We start from the raw sequence: 18963 nt of genomic DNA, 5'->3' as shown, positions 1-18963 counted from the left end.
TATAAAACAGACAAGCTGTTAGAAGCAGAAGAAGGAAAAAAGGGGAAAAGGACTCTCAGGAGGAGATTGTTATCAACCAGAGGCCATAGGATATATACTGTTTATAACCAAGTGAAACAATGTTCCTCTGGACCATGGTGCATCCACAATGCACTTATCACACACAGCACATAAAACAAAATGTAACCACAAATAAGTTAATAAAATATAACTCAAAATGCATGTGCAATACACAGAACAGGTAAACAGTAAACAGGAAACAGCTCGTTCTCCTAGTGACAAGACGTTGATGGAGGCAGGATGTTCATTAGTCTCACAATCTGGGGAAAGAAGCTGTGACACAGTCTGATAGTCCTGATGATTCCTGTACCTTCTTGCTGATGGTAGTGGGTCAAAGCAATTGTAGGAGGTGAGGTAGGTATCCCCAACAAAGCTTTGGGCCCTTCATATACAACGCTTCCGGTAAATAACGCAAATTCGGGGGGTGGGGGTGAGTGAGGGAAGACCCCTGTGATCCTCTTACAACACGCTGGAGGAACTCAGCAGGTCAGGGAGCATCCGTGGAAACGATGAGTCAACGTTTCAGGCCAGAACCCTTCATTAGGACTGAAGAGGGAAGGGGAAGAGGCCCTATAAAGAAGGTGGGGGGAGGGTGGGAAGGAGAAGGCTGGTAGGTTCCAGGTGAAAAACCAGTAAGGGGAAAGATAAAGGGGTGGGGGAGGGGAGGCAGGGAGGTGACAGGCAGGAAAGGTGAAGAAGGAATAGGGGAAAACACAATGGATAGTAGAGGGAAGCGGAACCATGAGGGAGGTGACAGGCAGCTGGGGGAGGGGGCAGAGTGAAATAGGGATATAGGGGAAGGGAGGGGGAGGGAATCACTGGAAGTTGGAGAATTCTATGTTCATACCAAGGGGCTGGAGACTACCTAGACGGTATATGAGATGTTGCTCCTCCAACCTGAGTTTAGCCTCATCATGGCAGTAGAGGAGGCCATGTATGGACATATCCAAATGGGAATGCGAAGCAGAGTTGAAATGGGTGGCTACCGGGAGATCCTGTTTGTTGTAGCGGACGGAGCAGAGGTGCTCGACGAAGTGGTCCCCCAAAAGCGTCGAGCACCTCCGCTCCGTCCGCTACAACAAATAGGATCTCCCGGTAGCCACCCATTTCAACTTTGCTTCCCATTCCCATTCGGATATGTCCATACATGGCCTTCTCTACTGCCATGATGAGGCTAAAGTCAGGTTGGAGGAGCAACACCTCATATACCGTCTAGGTAGTCTCCAGCCCCTTGGTATGAACATAGAATTCTCCAACTTCCAGTGATTCCCTCCCCCTCCCTTCCCCTATCCCTATTTCACTCTGCCCCCTCCCCCAGCTGCCTGTCACCTCCCTCATGGTTCCGCTTCCTTCTACTATCCATTGTGTTTTCCCCTATTCCTTCTTCACCTTTCCTGCCTGTCACCTCCCTGCTTCTCCTCCCCCACCCCTTTATCTTTCCCCTTACTGGTTTTTCACCTGGAACCTACCAGCCTTCTCCTTCCCACCCTCCCCCCACCTTCTTTATAGGGCCTCTGCCCCTTCCCTCTACAGTCCTGATGAAGGGTTCTGGCCCGAAACGTTGACTCATCATTTCCACGGATGCTGCCCGACCTGCTGAGTTCCTCCAGCGTGTTGTGAGTGTTGCTTTGACCCCAGCATCTTCAGATTATTTTGTGCCTGTGATCCTCTTGGTGGTCTTGAGTCCAATGCTTTGCAGCTTCTATACCACACAATGGTGTGGACAGGACACTCTCGATGGTCCTCCTGTAGAAAGTTGTTGGGTTCGGGCAGGGAGCCTTGCACGCCTCCTCAGAAAGGGCAGACGTTGCTGTGCCTTCCAGACCAGTGGTCCCCAACCTCCAGGCCGCAGACTGATACATTGCCGCGAAGAATGTAGCGGTGCAGCGGTAGACGGAACACACCCAGCATATCTTTAAGAAAAAAGCCAAAATAAACAAGCTAATTAATTAGGTGCCGCCTGGCACGTAAATGTCGGCCCAGATCAGAGGCGAAGCAATTGGCAATCGCCTCTGATCTGGGCCGACACTTACTTGCCAGGTGGCACCTAATTAATTAGCTTGTTTATTTTGGCTTTTTTCTTAAAGATGTGCTGGGTGCATTCCGGCTACCGCTGCACAGCTGCATTCTTCGCGGATCGGCATCGGTCCGCGGCCCATAGGTTAGGGACCACTGTTCTAGACTAATGATGAGGTATTGCGGGTCTAGATTAGATTGTCCATTATGTAGGTACACTTTTAATGGGTCCAATTGATTAACTGGTTTTACCTATAAATTCATTCACATGCTGTAATGAGCTGGGTTGATCAGACCCAAGTAACTCAAGTGTCCAGGAGTTGAGGTAATAAGCATTCAAGCACAACAAAATAACTTAAACCTAATTTATAACCATAAGATAGAAAGCTCAAATAAACCACACAAAATGCTACGCAGTAAGATACAAAGATTTCAGGGCTTATGGTTGTTGCTGTCACCGGAGGACTATCGCTATTTTTGGGGGAGCTCTGAATTCTGACTTGTGAAACCACCCTGGGTCTCCTTGGCACCGCTCGTAATTCCTCCAGACTAGGTGAAGTCCCAAGAACCAGGTGAAAGGTACCTCAATAAACAAAGAGAGACATAAGCATAGACTTCATATCCCATGAGCGTAGAGAGACACATGGAGATACAAACCCTTTGATCTTTTGTTTTCATGCCACTAACTGCACACGGTTTCTTTAGGAGTTCCACAAGCATTCAGAGACACGCAGAGATAGATAAACTCTTTAGCCTTTTGTTCTCATGCCACTGTTGCCTGGGGCCAAGAAAGACTCCAACCGTTATCAGCAAACATGAGGCATTAACAACCCTACAGTGTTTAACTTGTACTGACATCTTGACACATTACATGTTGCGAGTTCACAAAGAGTTAAAGTGTCACTTGGAGCTGTTCAGACTTTCATCCAATACTTAACAAAATTTAACACACCACAACACACACTTACGGACTTCCTTTCCTTCAATCTACCACTCATCATCTATCAATCTGTTTTTGACAACATATAAAAAGAATACAAGAAAAGGCAGCATACTGTGATTGCACATTCCGTTGTTCTTTGCCACCTGTATACCATTGTCTCTGTGGCCAAGACATAGCTGGTGAGAGAGAACTGACCTGCTACACAGGACATTACAAAAGGGCAACCTCAAACATCTCTAGGCCTGCAGGACCTAGTTACAGGGGGCAATTATTCTACTTAGCTCTAACGATTCAGCATAGCTGGCTGGGAGAAAGCATCAAGGACATCAACAGTGGCACAACATTGCATCTTGTAGAACTGCTGCCCCACACCTCCTGGGGTCAATCTTCCCCACTGCCTCTGTCTGTGTAGAGTTTGCCTGTCACTCACTAATTAGCAGAGAAATGGGATTACTCTGTGAATTGGCATAGTCATAATTGGCCAAATCCTCCTACAATGTTATATGAAAATACGGAATATGAAGTCTGTGGAAGTCCCTGCAGCAAACTACATTCATCCACGACACATATTTAAAGAGCCCATTAATCTGTTGAAGGAAAACAGCTAGACCATGAACAACGGTACTCAGGTCCAGCACTGACTGCAGGCTTAGCTTCCTCTACTGCACTCTGCTATAATAATCACACTACATTCTACAGTTGAATTGATAAGATGACTGTCCATTCCACATAGAAAGGATGGTTTTTAATCATTATGGAAAGTCCTGATGTAAGCTCTTGCTGCCTTCACTCCAGCCCTTTGGCATTTTTCACAGATCTTTTCAATGTACAGTACCAGATACTTGGCTTTGATCAATCACCCTTCTCCTGTACCTTGATCACTTACTACTCATCTAACTTTTTAGCAGTTTCTCCTCACCCTATGGCAAGCTAACACCACAGCTACTCTATCTTTTTCTGCCCAACCAACCTGATTTTTTTAGTGTCAACGCGTCATGGAGATATATCACAGTAAAATAGGCCCTTTGGCCTACCGAGACCAAGCCAGCCATCGACCTCTCATTTACATCAACCCCAGCAGATCCTGTTTATTTAAACTTCTCCCATACTCTCATCAACTCTCCTCAGGGTCAACCTCTCACCTACACACTTGGGGCAACTTACAGTAGCTAATCATCCTACCAAACTGCACATCTTCGGGATGTGGAGAGGAAAACCAGAGCACTTGATAAAAATGCATTCGGGTAAACATGTCTAGGGAGCACCAGAAGTCAGGATTCAACCTGAGTCTCTGGCACTGTAAAAATGGAAAACATTTTTATTCCAAGAATAATAACTCTCACAAATTAAAAAGAATAATTTAGTCCTGCTTCATTACACTCTGCCGGTGTGAGTAATAACTTTTATTGTATCTGCTGGGACATAAAGTGCTGAAAGACGTGGTATGTATTCTTTATTCTATTTTGACATTCCCATAGTACAGGGATATATGAGTTAATATGATCTTATCACTATTCTGTTAAAATAAGTTTTCTCATGAGAGTGAACTGGTTCTACATTCACATTGCATGTTAGTTTTTCTCACTGATGGTGCTAAGACTTTTTCCACTGTCTCTAACAGTCCATCAATTCAGGGCCGGACCATGCAATATATCACCTTTTTTGGGCTGGAGTGCATGTTTCCTCACAGAAGATATTTCTAGTAGGAGAGGGAAGTGAGAATCCAGGCAGAATGCTTAACCATGTGAATAATGGATCATAAGAAAATAATATATTCTTGGGTGCCCTGTTGTCACAGCAGTTAAACAGGATTGCACAAGTTTCTGTGTTGCTTTTTCTGGAGTGTGACATCGTAAGACCATAAGACGCAGTCGCAGAATTAAACGATTCAGTCCATAGTCTACTCCACCTTTCCGTCATGGCTGATCTAGTATCCCTCTCAATCCCATTCTCCTGTCATCTCCCTGTAACCATTGACACCTTTACTAATCAAGAACCTATCAATCTCCACTTGAAATATACCCACTGATGTGGTCTCAATGCCATCTGTGACAATAAATTCTACAAATTCACCACCTCACCACCCTCTGGCTGAAGAAATTTGTCCTCCTTGCTGTTCTAAAGGGACTTCCTTCTATTCTCAGGCTGTGCCCTCTGGCCCTAGACTCTCCCACTATAGGAGACATCCTCTCCACATCCTTTCTGTCTGTGCCCTCTGGTCCTAGACTCTCCCACTATAGGAAACATCCTCTCCACATTCTCTCTCTATCTGTGCCCTCTGGTCCTAGACTCTCCCACTATAGGAGACATCCTCTCCACATCCTTTCTGTCTGTGCCTTCTGGTCCTAGACTCTCCCACTATAGGAAATATCCTCTCCACATTCTCTCTATCTGTGTCCTCTGGCCCGAGACTCTCCCAGTATAGGAAACATCCTCTCCACATCCTCTCTATCTGTGCCCTCTGGCCCTAGGCTCTCCCACTGTAGGAAACATCCTCTCCACATTCTTTCTATCTGTGCCCTCTAGTCCTAGACTCTCCCATTATAGGAGACATCCTCTCCACATCCTTTCTGTCTGTGCCCTCTGGTCCGAGACTCTTGCACTATAGGAAGCATCCTCTCCACATCCACTCTATCTAAGCCTTTCAATATTTGATAGGTTTCAATGAAATGCCCCTCATTCTTCTTAAGCAAGTACAGGCCAGAGGCAATAGATCCGCTTTTTACATTAACCCCTTTATTTTTGTGAACCTCCTCTGGACTCTCTCCAATGACAGCAAATCCTTTCTTAGATAATGGGCTAGAGATGTCCCAGATTCACCAAAATCAACACACAATTGCATGACGTGATGGACTGATGTTTGAGCTGCAGAGGTAGTGCACACCATGAGTCATAAAGGAACACTCTCAATAATACTTCACATTGTCGTCGGCAGAATATTAAAGGTCCCTAGTCAAATGTGTGTTCAATCTCGAAGAGATAAATACACACCTTAATTAGTCTTGAGCAGCAAATGAAATAACTTTTAATTAAACATACAATTTTCAGAGACCAAGTCATCCTCGTGATGCTATTGAGTGGTGATAATTTCTCAAAGCTGGTTAATTCAAATCAAATAGTTTGAATTGTTGCTGCTATTCATCTTCAACTTGCATGAAATATTTACAGTAGAAACAAATATTGTGCTCGGGAAATGGAGAAGGCCATCCTGTTTTCTATCTTATGACTTCTTTGGATACTAAGTCCATGTGTACAGGTATCATATGCAGTAAGGTCAGCACTAGATTCTGACAAGCAGTACACCCCAAGGCCATATCACTTGCTAATGCTTCTTGTCTGGCCTGACACGAGAAATATAATCACATGGGTTACTAAAGGGCAACTGATGCCTATGGACTATAACCCAACAAAAACAAACCACAGAAAAGGAATTTGATGAATCAGTGCACTTATCTGCTTTGTCGCTGAGCTATAGAGACTGGTAAGTTTTAATGTTCAACTCTTGTTTTGGCTTGGACCAGGGTTCTTATTCACAGTGATGATGCTATAACCAAGTGTCGAACTGGGAGTATCTGCATTTAGACGTCAAACAGGAATATTGCTGGAGTTGCCATTGTGTTCCCAGTGGCCAAATGACCTGCTATTGTTTAGGTTTCCCATGTGAATGTAAAGTAACAACATTAGAATATTCACAGGAAGTTGTGTTCAGACTGTACTCTGTTCTGATAAGATTACAGGTGATTTTGATGGCTGGTTCTTTGCTTGCTAAGAATCATTAACATACTCAAATGCTGGAGGAAATGTGGAAACTGGATTCTGCTGGTGGAATTTTCCTCAGTGAGAAGACTAACTTCAGCAGCAAAGTGACCAGTGGTGAAACCAAAGGATGTACAATATCCATCAGAATGAAGAGACCTGCATCCAACCAAGGCTAGACTGAATTTAGATTACCCTGATATTCAATGCATGCATTTCCAATCTACAAAGGTCCTGATCTACACAGCACTGTGCAGCGTGGTAATCTGATAAAATCTTGAAATGTCTGAAAACAATAACATAGAAACCTAGAAGTATCTCTCACAACCCTGTGCTTTCAACCTGTCACTTAATTACTGCTTTGCTAACACACTATACAATTGTGGTTTACAGGGGTAGTATTTTAGGAGTGCTGTTTTTCGATGCATGCAAACAAATGTCACTCAAAGGTTGGAGTAAGATGAAAATTGTATTACTGTGAAGTATAAACTAAACCAACTGAAATTCTACCTATTTTTCTCCAGAAGAGCAAAAACTACAAAATCAGTATTATCAAAATATTCAATTCTGACTGAAGATCTTGCAATGAGACAATGATGGCTTTCTACTTCAGCTACTCTTAAATGAAGATGTATCTTCCTGACCAGTAGAGCCAGGTGCTGTCCAGAAGGTAAGAGCATTATTATGTGCAAAGGTAACCTTTAACAATCAGAGCTCAATGACATCCATAATTTCATACAATGAGCTATGGTTTACTGAGTCTATAGTCGCTGTGTATAGAGTTGCTGAAAAATATTATAGTGTAGTTTTATGACAGAATTGCAAATCGTGAGTGTGGTAGACAATCTTAGTTGTTTAGAGCTGTCACTAGATTTTGGGAGTAAGAGAGTATGATAACTAAAACCCATTTGCTCTTACCATCAATTTAACTTAACTCAGAATCCTAGATTTACTTCTTTGGGCTTGTCCAACTCATTTAGACTTTTTAAGTAGCATCCTTACGCACCTCCCTCAAATCTAAGATTCTAAATATCTCCAGATATTTCTAATTATCTCCACCACACCTCCTCCAGCATTTGAATACATTGATGATGTCTCAGTAAACAGAACTAGTCATCAAACTCACCTGTAATCTTATCAGAACAGAGTACAGTCTGAACAACACTTCCTGTGAATATTTTCATTTGTTTTAATTCGTAACTTTACATTCACATGACCTTGATGAACATTAGAACAGAGGAAATAGAAGCAGGATTAGAGCATTCACCCCCTCACAACCGTGACACCATCAAATAAAGTCAAGACTGATCTTTTACTTCAGCACTACTTTCCAGTACAAGCCACTTATCCCTCAATCCCCTTCATATCCAAAAAACTACTCATTTCTTTCATGAGTACATTCAGCATCTGAGCCTTCACAAACTTCTTGGGTAAAGAATTCAAAAGATTCATTACGTGGTGAGTGAAGAAATGTTACCTCATTTCAGTCTCAAGTTCTGAAAGGAGACAACCCCAATACAGAAAATTTGAGAAAAAGACTCACTGGATGTATAAAACTGGAGCAAATATCTCCACTCTTGTTTTCCTATCCTCATACAGTAAAGACTACATACTCAATGTTCCGTAAGTATGTATTGTACTTGCACATCAATTTTCAGTGATTTGTGTGCAAGAACATTCAGATCTTTCTGAATGTCATTAACACCTTTTAAACCTTCACATTTAGAAAAGTACTGACTTTCTATTTTCTGCCAAAGTTGATATCCACACATGTTTCACATGATTTTTCATCTGCCATGATCTTATTCATTTACCAAGCCTGCTGATATCTCCCTAAAGTCTCTCGGCATCCTTAACTGCTTCTCTGCATTGATTACTGTGTTCGGGCTCAATGGGGACATGAAGCACCCATTTTCAAGACATTTCATAAAGATAACTAACGGAGTCCTTCACACCCTCGAACATCTCTGAAGGGAAGTAGCCCTGAAGTTTCTCTTCAAAACACACCTACTATTTCTTGCTATCTTTAAGTGATGCTAGGCACTAAAAATATAGTAAATATGTAATATTATTGCTTGTTTGTACAAGGCAATTAATTAAAATAACAAGCAGACAGAAAATGAGTTGTTGCTCCTCCAGTCTGAGTTTGGCCTCATCATGGCAGTAGAGGAGACCATGTTGGTATGGGAATGGTAAGTCGATTTGAAATGAGGAGCCACCAGAGGGTGGCTATGCACCACCCAGTTAGCCTCCAATCTAATGGGATTGGCACTGATTTCTCTAATTTCTGGCAATTACTTCCCTTCCCCTTTCTTTTTCCAATCCCCATTCTGGTTACACTCTCACCCCTTCTCTTCTTCTCGCTTACTCATCACCTCCCTCTGGTTCCTCTCCTCCTTCCCTTTATTCCATAGTCCGCTGTCCTATCCTATCAGATTCCTTCTTCTTCAGCCCTTTACCTCTTCCACTTATCCCCTACCAGCTTCTTACTTCATCACCTCTCAAACTACCAACCCACCTCTTCTCCCCTCACCTGCAGTCGCCTATAACCTACCAAGTTGTACTCCTCCCCCTTCTCTCTTTTCTTATATTGGTTTCTGCCCCCTTCCTTCCCAGTCCTGATGAAGGGTCTGAGCCCGATCATCGACTGTTTATTCCCCTCCATAGATGTTGCCTGACTCTCTGAGTTACTCCAGAATTTTGTGTGTGTTGTAGAGAAATTGCTCCTCATTGTTTGAATAAAAGTGCTGTATGTGTGGGTAATTTTAACTTCCCCTGTATTGACTGGGCCCAGCGAGAGTGTTAGGGGCCTGGGTGGAGCCTCATTTGTGAAGTGTGACCAGGAAGATTTACTGAGTCAGTATATAGAAAGCCCTATTTGGGAAGATGCAATATTGGAATGGGGAATGAAGCGAAAAAAAAGTAACTAAAGTGTCAGACGGGTAACTCATTGGCTCTAGTGACCATAATTTGATTAGTTTTACAATAGTACTGGAAAAGGATAAGACAAGAACACAGGTTGGGGTCCTAAATTGGAGCAGGGCTAATTCTGGGGAATTAGACAGGATCTAACAGCGGTCGATCGGGTGAACCTGTCTGAAGGGAAAAGAATGAATTCCAAGTGGAAGGCCTCTAAGAGTGAGATACCAAGAGTCCAGGAGCAGCGTGATCCTGGTGTGGTGAAGTGTAAACCTGGCAGGTTCGGAGAACCGTGGCTGATGAGAGATATCCAGGCAGCGGTCAAGAAAAAGAAGGAAGCACACATTGGGTTTAAGTTGGAATCAAGCGACACTCTTGATGACTATAAAAAACATTGAGAATAAACTTAAGAGAGAAATCAAGAGGGTAATAAGAGGATAAAAGATGGATCTAGCAGGCAAGGTTAAGGAAAATCCCAGGAGCTGCTAGAAGTTGTTGAGTTAGAATAGCTCATGAAGTGGTGGGGTTAGACCGATATGTGCCAAATGCAGAATATTGTGAGTAACTGGGTAGTAAATGTAGTCAGCATGGAATCGTTGGGCCAAAGGGTATCCAAAAGGTGTTACTCTATCACTCCATGACTATATTGTATTTCAAAATACAAACGTATTTATCTCTGTATAGGAGACAGCATATTGCTGGAAAAAATAAAACATTTTTATATTAAAATATTCGTCCCACTTGTAATTAAATTTTCTTCCCATCTTATTGAATTTGAGTGATTTATGTCCCTATTTCTTGGTTGAATGACCCCACTTTATCAAGGCTGTCCGTTCTTTAATATTGCCGGTTGCATGTGGAGAATCTCTCAATAACACCTTCAACCACCAGAAGAATCCTCCTTCCAGCATTCCCAATCAAGGCAAGCAATGCTTTTCATTTTGCTCGAACCTTGAATGCATTTTAATTATTTTACGCGCTATAGATTGCATGCATGTCTCATTGGCAAGTCTAGCTTTTTTTTTTGTTGCCTAGTAATAGTTGTCCTTGAGAAGGTTGTGTTAAATCTCCTTTTCAGCCACATCTCAGTGTGTGACAAAAATACACCACTGTGCATTTTGACAGGGATCTGAGCTTGTTATGAAGAAATAGAAATATATTTCCAAGTTATGATGATGAATGCCCTGGATACTCACATGGGCATACCAATATTCCCGTAGACCTTTTGCCCTTGTTCTGCAGGCAAGAAAGGTAGAAAATTTACCAGGAGCACTGAAGAATAATCCTCAGCAAGATGCCACAGTGCATTTTGTTGATAATTCAGTCGATCTGGTGCATAATTAGTGTCAGACTGGCAGATTTTTAGGATGGTTGGATGTTCTCTGTTAATATCCAAACACCTCATCTTAAATGTTTTAATGTTATGCAGTAGTGTAATACCTTTCCCAATGAACCCAGTGAGATTGAAGGAAGGGGGGAATCCAAATCTGGTGCAGGCCTACCTTCATTCCTGCCCGCTAGTCACAGAGCCACGGAGAGATACAAGGAATCAGGCCCTTACGTGCATCGGTTCTTCACTGACTATCAACCACACATCTACGTGAATCCTACTTCAATCAAACTCTCTCTGCATTCCAGTAACTATCCAGATTCTACCTCTCACCTACCCAGTAAGTGCAATTTGCTATTTAACCCACTGACCTGCTCATCTGTGGGATCTGGGAAGGAATCTGGAGTGCCCAGTGGAAACCTATATGGTCACATAGAAAATGTGCAGACTGTGCACAGCAGATTAGAAATGAACCTGGCTTCCTGGCAGTGACTCTACCAACTGCACCACTGTGCCAGAGTTCTGGATCATGACCCCCACCTCTGGTCATACTTCAATCCAGGGTCAAGCAGCCCTGGCTGTACTCCAGGCCCTTGGTTCTGGCCTCACGTCCCACTTGCACTTTGGAGCCCAGCTCACATTCTGGACTAATGTGTCAGTCAGATGCCAGATCATCAGGATCTTGAATATTGGATTTGCATTATCAGAATTTTTGTTGTATACACTGTGGCTACAGTATCCGTGGTGGAAGGAATGAGTATTGTAGATGACAGACTGAGTGTCAGTGGAGCACACTGCATTGTTCTAGTTGGTGTTGAGTGTCACTGGAACTGCACTCATACAGCTAAGTGGAGAGAATCCTACCACACTCCTGACATGTGACCTGCTGATGATGGACAGACAGTGGGGAGTCAAGACGTGAAGCATTCAGTATAGTACATCTGTTCTCTGACATATTCTTAAAACATACATGTGACTTGCCCAGCTCTTTATATTCAAAAGTTCAATAGCTCCATTCAATAAATCAGAGAAATGTATACAATATACATCCTGAAATTCTTGTTCCTCGCAGACTTTGCAGACATGGCTCTTAGATCACCTAGACAAAACAAACACCTATATCAGGACGCAAACACGAGGAAATCTGCAGATGCTGGAATTTCAAGCAACACACGTAAAAGTTGCTGGTGAATGCAGCAGGCCAGACAGCATCTCTAGGAAGGGGTTCAGTCGACGTTTCAGGCCGAGACCCTTCGTCAGGACTAACTCTTCTTTCAGTGTAGATTGGTAATAATATCTCCTCCACATTGACGATCAACACTGGTGAACCTCTGGGGTGTGTGCTTAGCCCACTGCTCTACTCCCTCTACTCCCATAACAGTGTGGCTAGGCATAGCTCAAATGCCATCTGTAAATTTGCTGATGATACGACCATTGTTGGTAGACTGCCAGATGGAGATGAGAGGGCATAAAGGAGCAAGATATACCAGCTAGTTGAGTGGTGTCGCAGCCACAACCTTGCACTCAATGTCAGTAAGACAAAAGAGCTGATTATGGACTTCAGGAAGGGTAAGACAAGGGAACACAAATTAATTCTCAGAGAAGGATCAGAAGTGGAGACGGTGAGCAATTTCAAGTTTCTGGGTGTCAAGATGTCTAAGGATCTAACCTGGTCTCAACATATCGATGCAGCTATAAGGAAGGCAAGACAGCAGCTATATTTCATTATGAGTGTCAAGAGATTTAGTTTGTCACCTAAAGCATTCTAAACCTTCTTTAGATGTACCATAGAAAGCATTGTGATAGGCTGCATCACTGTCTGGTATGGTGGCAGGGGGAGGGGGGTTGCAACTACAGCCATACCAAAGAAAGCTACAGAAATTTGTAAAATTCGTCAGTTCCATCATGGGTACTAGCCTCCGTAGTATCCAAGACATCTTCAAGGAGCGGTGCCTCAGAAAGGCAATGTCCATTATTAAGGACCCCCATCACCCAGGGCATGCCCTCTTCTCACTGTTACCATCAGGTAGAAGGTACAAAAGCCTGAAGGCACACACTCAGTGATTCAGGAACAGCTTCTTCCCCTCTGCCATCCGATTCCTAAATGGACATTGAACCCATGAACACCACCTCACTTTTTCTTTTATATTATTTCTGTTTTGCACTATTTTAAACTAGCTATTTAATATACATATATATGCTTACTATAATTGATTGACTTATTTTTTTCTTTCTATATTGTCATGTATTGCATTGTACTGCTGCTGTTAAGTTAACAAATTTCACAACACTTGCTGGTGTTAGTAAACCTGATTCAGATTCTGATTTTGACATTCACGAAAACAGAAGAGTGCCCCAAAAGGTTAATAACAGTAAAAATGTTAGGACCACAAAGGCCCCAATACGCCCCCACTCCCACGCACAAGCAGCAATGACCCTTCTCCACTCCCCACTTCTGCAAAAAAAAGCATCAGCACACTCCAGCCACCAAGCAAGCAATTACAAAGCCCCCAGTAAAAAAAACTAATCATTCACCCAACAATTCAACGTGCCACCGGCTCTCTAGCGCTCCCTAATAAAGGGACAGAGATATGTCCCCTTTCACAGTGAGAGGGGAGAAATAACAAAAACAATTCACTGATTTGCAGTGATAAAGTCTGTCACGTTGACTCTGACTCTCAACACAGGAGCCCCTCAGGGCTGCGTACTAAGTCCCCTCCTTTACTCCCTGTACACCTGTGTCGCCACTCACAGCTCCAGTCTGCTAATTAAATTTGCCAGTGACACTACCTGTACGTTGCTTGGCCTTATCTCAAACAATAACAAAGTGGCCTACAGGGAAGAGGTCATCTCTCTGACACAGTGGTGTCAAGAAAACAACCTCTCCCTCAATTTTGCGAAAACAAAGGAGCTAGTTGTGGATTACAGGAGGAATGGAGACGGGCTAACCCCTATTGACATCAATGGATCTGGAGTTGAGAGGGTAAACAGCTTCAAGTTCCTTGGCATAAACATCACCAAGGACCTCACTTGGTCTATATACACCAGCTGTGTGGTGAAAAAGACACAACATTTTAATATTTGCTTAAATCTCTTGTTAGATAAATCATCATCTAGACATCAACTCCCTAATCATTCTGCATCACTTATTAATTCCTTTTTAATTGATTATGGTTTAATTGAAGTCTGGAGACATATGTATCCTACTGATAGAGAATATTCCTTTTTTTCACATGCTCATAATAAATATTCGAGAATCGACTATTTTATAGTCAACCCTCGACTCTTACTTAATGTTCAGAAATGTGAATATGATGCAATTGTTATTTCTGATCATGCTCCTTTAAATTTAATATTTGATTTGAAAGATGTTGTTTCTACAAGACCACTTGGCGTTTTCCAGAACATTTGTTACAAAGTTCAGATTTTGTTGAGTTTATTGAAACTCAGATAAAAGAGTTTTTTCTCTTTAATAATACAGGAAACGTCTCAAAGTTAGTAATTTGGGATACGTTATAAGCTTATTTACGTGGTCAGATTATTTCTTATTTAGCTAAGTTGAAGAAAGAGACAAAAATAGAATTAGATAAAATTGCTAAACAAATTAAAGAATTAGATAATCGCCACACAATCTTTCCAAACGTTGAATTGTTTAAAAGAAGAGTGGAACTACAACCACAATATAATTTATTATTAACTTATCCTATTGAAGGATATTTGCTTAAATTAAAAAGCCAGTTTTATATTTTTGGGGATAAAAATAATAGGCTATTGGCTTCACAATTAAGGGCTGCTAAAGCTAAAAGACAAATTTTAAAGATTCGTAAAGATAATGGAGATATAGTAAGTAATTATGATGATATTAATAATATCTTTCAGGATTTTTATTCCGATCTCCATAAATTTCAGTTTCCAGCAGACTCCTCTAAAATGAAAGCTTTTTTGTATAAGATTAAATTTCCTCAGATTACTGCTGAAGATCAACAGACCCTTGATGCTCCAATTGTTGAGCATGAAATTCAGAAAGCTATATGGTCAATGCAATCAGGTAAAGCTCCTGGACTCGATGGTTATTCGGAAGGATTTTGCAAAAAATTTGAAAAATTACTTTCTCCATACCTTTTGGAAATATTTCATGAATCTTTTGAGAAAGATAATTTACCTTCTTTTTATGAAGCTTCTGTTTCTTTAATCCTTAAGAAAGATAAAGATCCTACTGAATGCTCATTTTATAGACCTATTTTGCTATTAAACGTGGATGCTAAAATTCTTTCCAAGGTAATGGCTAACCACTTGGAAAACAGTTTATCTAAAATTATCTCTATGGATCAAACAGGCTTTATTAAAGGCCGTTACTTTTTTTCTAATGATCGGAGATTGATGAATATTATATATTCACCATTATCCAAAACACCCCAATGTGTTATTTCTCTGGATGCAGAAAAAACATTTGACAGATTTGAATGGACTTATTTGTTTAATGTATTAGAGAGATTTGGCTTTGGTAATAATTTTAATAAGTGCATTCAAATGATCTATAAGAACCCTATTGCTACTGTCATTACTAATAATCTTAGGTCTCCCTTTTTTTCACTTTCATGAGGTACTCGACAAGGGTGTCCATTAAGTGCTTTATTCTTTAATCTCGCATTGGAGCCTTTGGCTATAACAATTCACGAAGCTAAAAATATTCATGGTATTTCTATAAGTGGGACCATACATAAGATTTCTCTTTATGCAGATGATCTTTTGGTTTATATCTCGAATCCTGAAGAATCTATTCCTAATCTTTTGGAATTATTGAATGATTTTGGAAAATTTTCAGGATATAAACTTAATTTAAATAAAAGTGAATTGTTCCCTTTAAATGTTCCTATTTTTATATATAAGGATATTCCATTTAGAATTGTGAATTCTTCTAAATATTTGGGTATTATCATTACAAAAAAAATAAAGATCTTTATAAAGCTAATGTAGTTCCTTTATTGGACTCTATGAAACAATTATTTTCTAGATGGAATCCTCTTACACTTTCTTTAATAGGTCATATGCATGCCGTGAAAATGATGATTTTACCTAGATTTTTACATATTTTTCAAAATATACCTATCTTTCTAACCAAAAGATTTTTTGATCAAATTGATTCTATTATTTTGTCCTTTATTTGGAATAATAAAAAACCAAGAGTTAATATGTTTCATTTACAAAAATCTAAAAAAGAAGGTGGACTCGCGCTACCTAATTTGAGATTCTATTATTGGGTTAATAATATTCGACAATTATGTTTTTGGTTCTATTGGCTTGATATGAACCAAAAACCAGCTTGGATTGATTTAGAATTTAAAGTTATTAATCAATTTTATTTAACTTCACTATTAGGAGCTCCATTACCTTTACAACTTGCTAAAATCTCTAACTTAAATTTCTACCCTGTTACTAAACTTTCCTTATGGATTTGGTTTCAGTTTCGCAACTTTTTTAATTTCAAACAATTTAAGTTGTCTAGTCCTGTATTTCGAAACCTGCTATTTAAACCTTCAATTACTGATCCCATCTTTCTTTTATGGAGAAATAAAGGGATTTGTTCTTTTGCAGATTTATTTAGTGAAGGTCGATTGATGTCTTTTGAAGAGTTAATTAGCAAATATTCTCTCTCTCACACATATTTCTTGCAACGTTTACAGGTCAGACATTTTTTACAAAAATATGCTTCTATGTTTCCACATATGCAAGAATCTGATTTGTTGGACATTATTTTGAATATGAATCCCTTAGTGAGAGGTTCCATTGGTAGAATTTATAATTTATTTTTACTACAAAAAGATAACCTCTCACTAAAGATTAAACAAGATTGGGAGAGAGAACTTAATATGACTTTTGTTAATGAAGACTGGTCACAAGTTTTGAAAATGGTTAATTCTTCTTCGATATGGGCCAATCATTGTTTAATTCAGTTTAGAATTGTTCACCACTATTATTTAACAAAGGAGAGGCTATCCAAAATATTTCCTAATATAGATAATTACTGTGATAGGAGCAAAAATGAAGTAGCTACTTTTGGAAAAAATTAGAAGTAGAACTATTGATCCCCGATTTGATCTTAAGAGAAGGTGGGGCTCTTTTGCTAAATATTATCATTTAATTTGAATCAATTTACATGGTTTCCTTCCAATTTTATGTTATATAAATGTGATTTGGTGGTTGTTGTTTTCTTTTTCTTTTTTTAGATATATATAAGTGATTGTAAGATGTATCTCTCTGGGAGTTGGTTCCTAATGGATTTTTTCTCTTTTTTTGTTTTATAGTTAGTGGGATTTTTTTAGTTAGCTGGGGTTCTCTTTTTTTCTTCTTTTTCTTTCATAAGTGTTTTTTTCATTAGCATATATATCTTTTTTTCTTCCGCTTCATTAATTATATATATACTAATTTGTTGAATCTCTGTATTTTATAGCTGTAGAAGATTATATTAATAAAAAGATTTTAAAATGAAATGAAAAAGACACAACAGCACCTCTTTCACCTCAGACAGTTGAGGAAGTTTGGTACAGGTCCCCAAATCCCAAGAGCTTTCTACACGGGCACTACTGAGAGCATCCTGACTGGCTGCATCAATGCTTTGTACGGGAACTGTACCTCCCTTAATCGCAGGACTCTGCGGAGAGTGGTGCGGACAGCTCAGCGCATCTGTAGTTGTGAACTACCCACAATTCAGGACATTTACAAGGACAGGTGTGTAAAAAGGGCCCATAGGATCATCGGGGACCAAAGTCATCCCAACCACAATCTATTCCATCTGCTACCATCTGGGAAGCAGTAAAAGCCAGGACCAACGACCTCCAGGACAGTTTCTTCCACCAGACCATCAGACTGATGAACTCATGCTAATTTGAGTGTACTCTATATTACATTGACTGTTCTATTTATTATAAATTATTATAAATTACTATGAATGCACATAGCACATTTAGATGGAGACGTAACATAAAGATTTTTACTCTTCATGTATGTAAAGGATGTAAGAAAGAAAGTCAATTCAATTCAATTTTTCCAGTTCTTGAGAAACAACAACAAACTCTCCTCCCCCAATGAGAGAGAGGCATCAAGCACATGATCCTCAGAGCACAGAGCCCCAACAACTGATCCTCTGTTCCTGATGTTCTGTTTTCTCCCATGATGCTTCAGTCAGCCGCACCGGCATAGAATCAGCCCATCCACTGGGCCACAAAGTCTCAGAATCCCAAAGGTGTGCTTGTCTCCTAGGCCGCATTCTTGGGATTTCGAAAAGCGGCTGGTTGTGAGCCCCCGGGAGCAGGTCCCACCAACTCAAAGAACCAAGGTCTGTGTAACTGCAGGTCAGGTTCTTCAGCAGAACCCCATCCACCCTGAAAAGGGAAAAGGGAGACATCAACGGAAGAAATTAACCGGTTTCGACAGATGAGCTCGAAGGGGTCAGTTGTGATTTGACGTGCAACCCTCTTCTCTGTCCAGTTCTGGTTGGGTCATGCATTCTCCATCTTCACTGTGATGCTGTTGAGCTCAGCTAATTCTCCTTGATTCTGCCAACCCCGAACGCAGTTACTCAGAATTTTTCATCTTCATTTGCCATTGCTACATCAAAGGTGTGTTTCCCCATTAACAACATCCACTCTCAGATTCTATTCCCTCTCATCATGCGACTGGTCCTGGGCTGCCCCACCTCTCATACACACCATGCTCTGTCCATTCTCTCACTACCATCCCATATGTGATTTGGAACACATCCGGAAGAGAAAATCCAAAGAGTCGTCCAAGATCAGAGCTAATTCAGGTCATCTACCAAACCGCTCCAAACAGGAAGCAGAGCCTAAATGCTGCCTGCCGAAAACAGCATCTCTGGGAAGCGGAGACAGAAACCAACTGCAGATGTGAAAGCTCCATTCAAAGTATTAAGCTAAGAAAA

Source organism: Mobula birostris, chromosome 16 (genome assembly GCF_030028105.1).
Source record: "Mobula birostris isolate sMobBir1 chromosome 16, sMobBir1.hap1, whole genome shotgun sequence".
NCBI classification, from domain to species: domain Eukaryota; kingdom Metazoa; phylum Chordata; class Chondrichthyes; order Myliobatiformes; family Myliobatidae; genus Mobula; species Mobula birostris.
Note: the sequence above shows the minus strand (reverse complement) of the source record.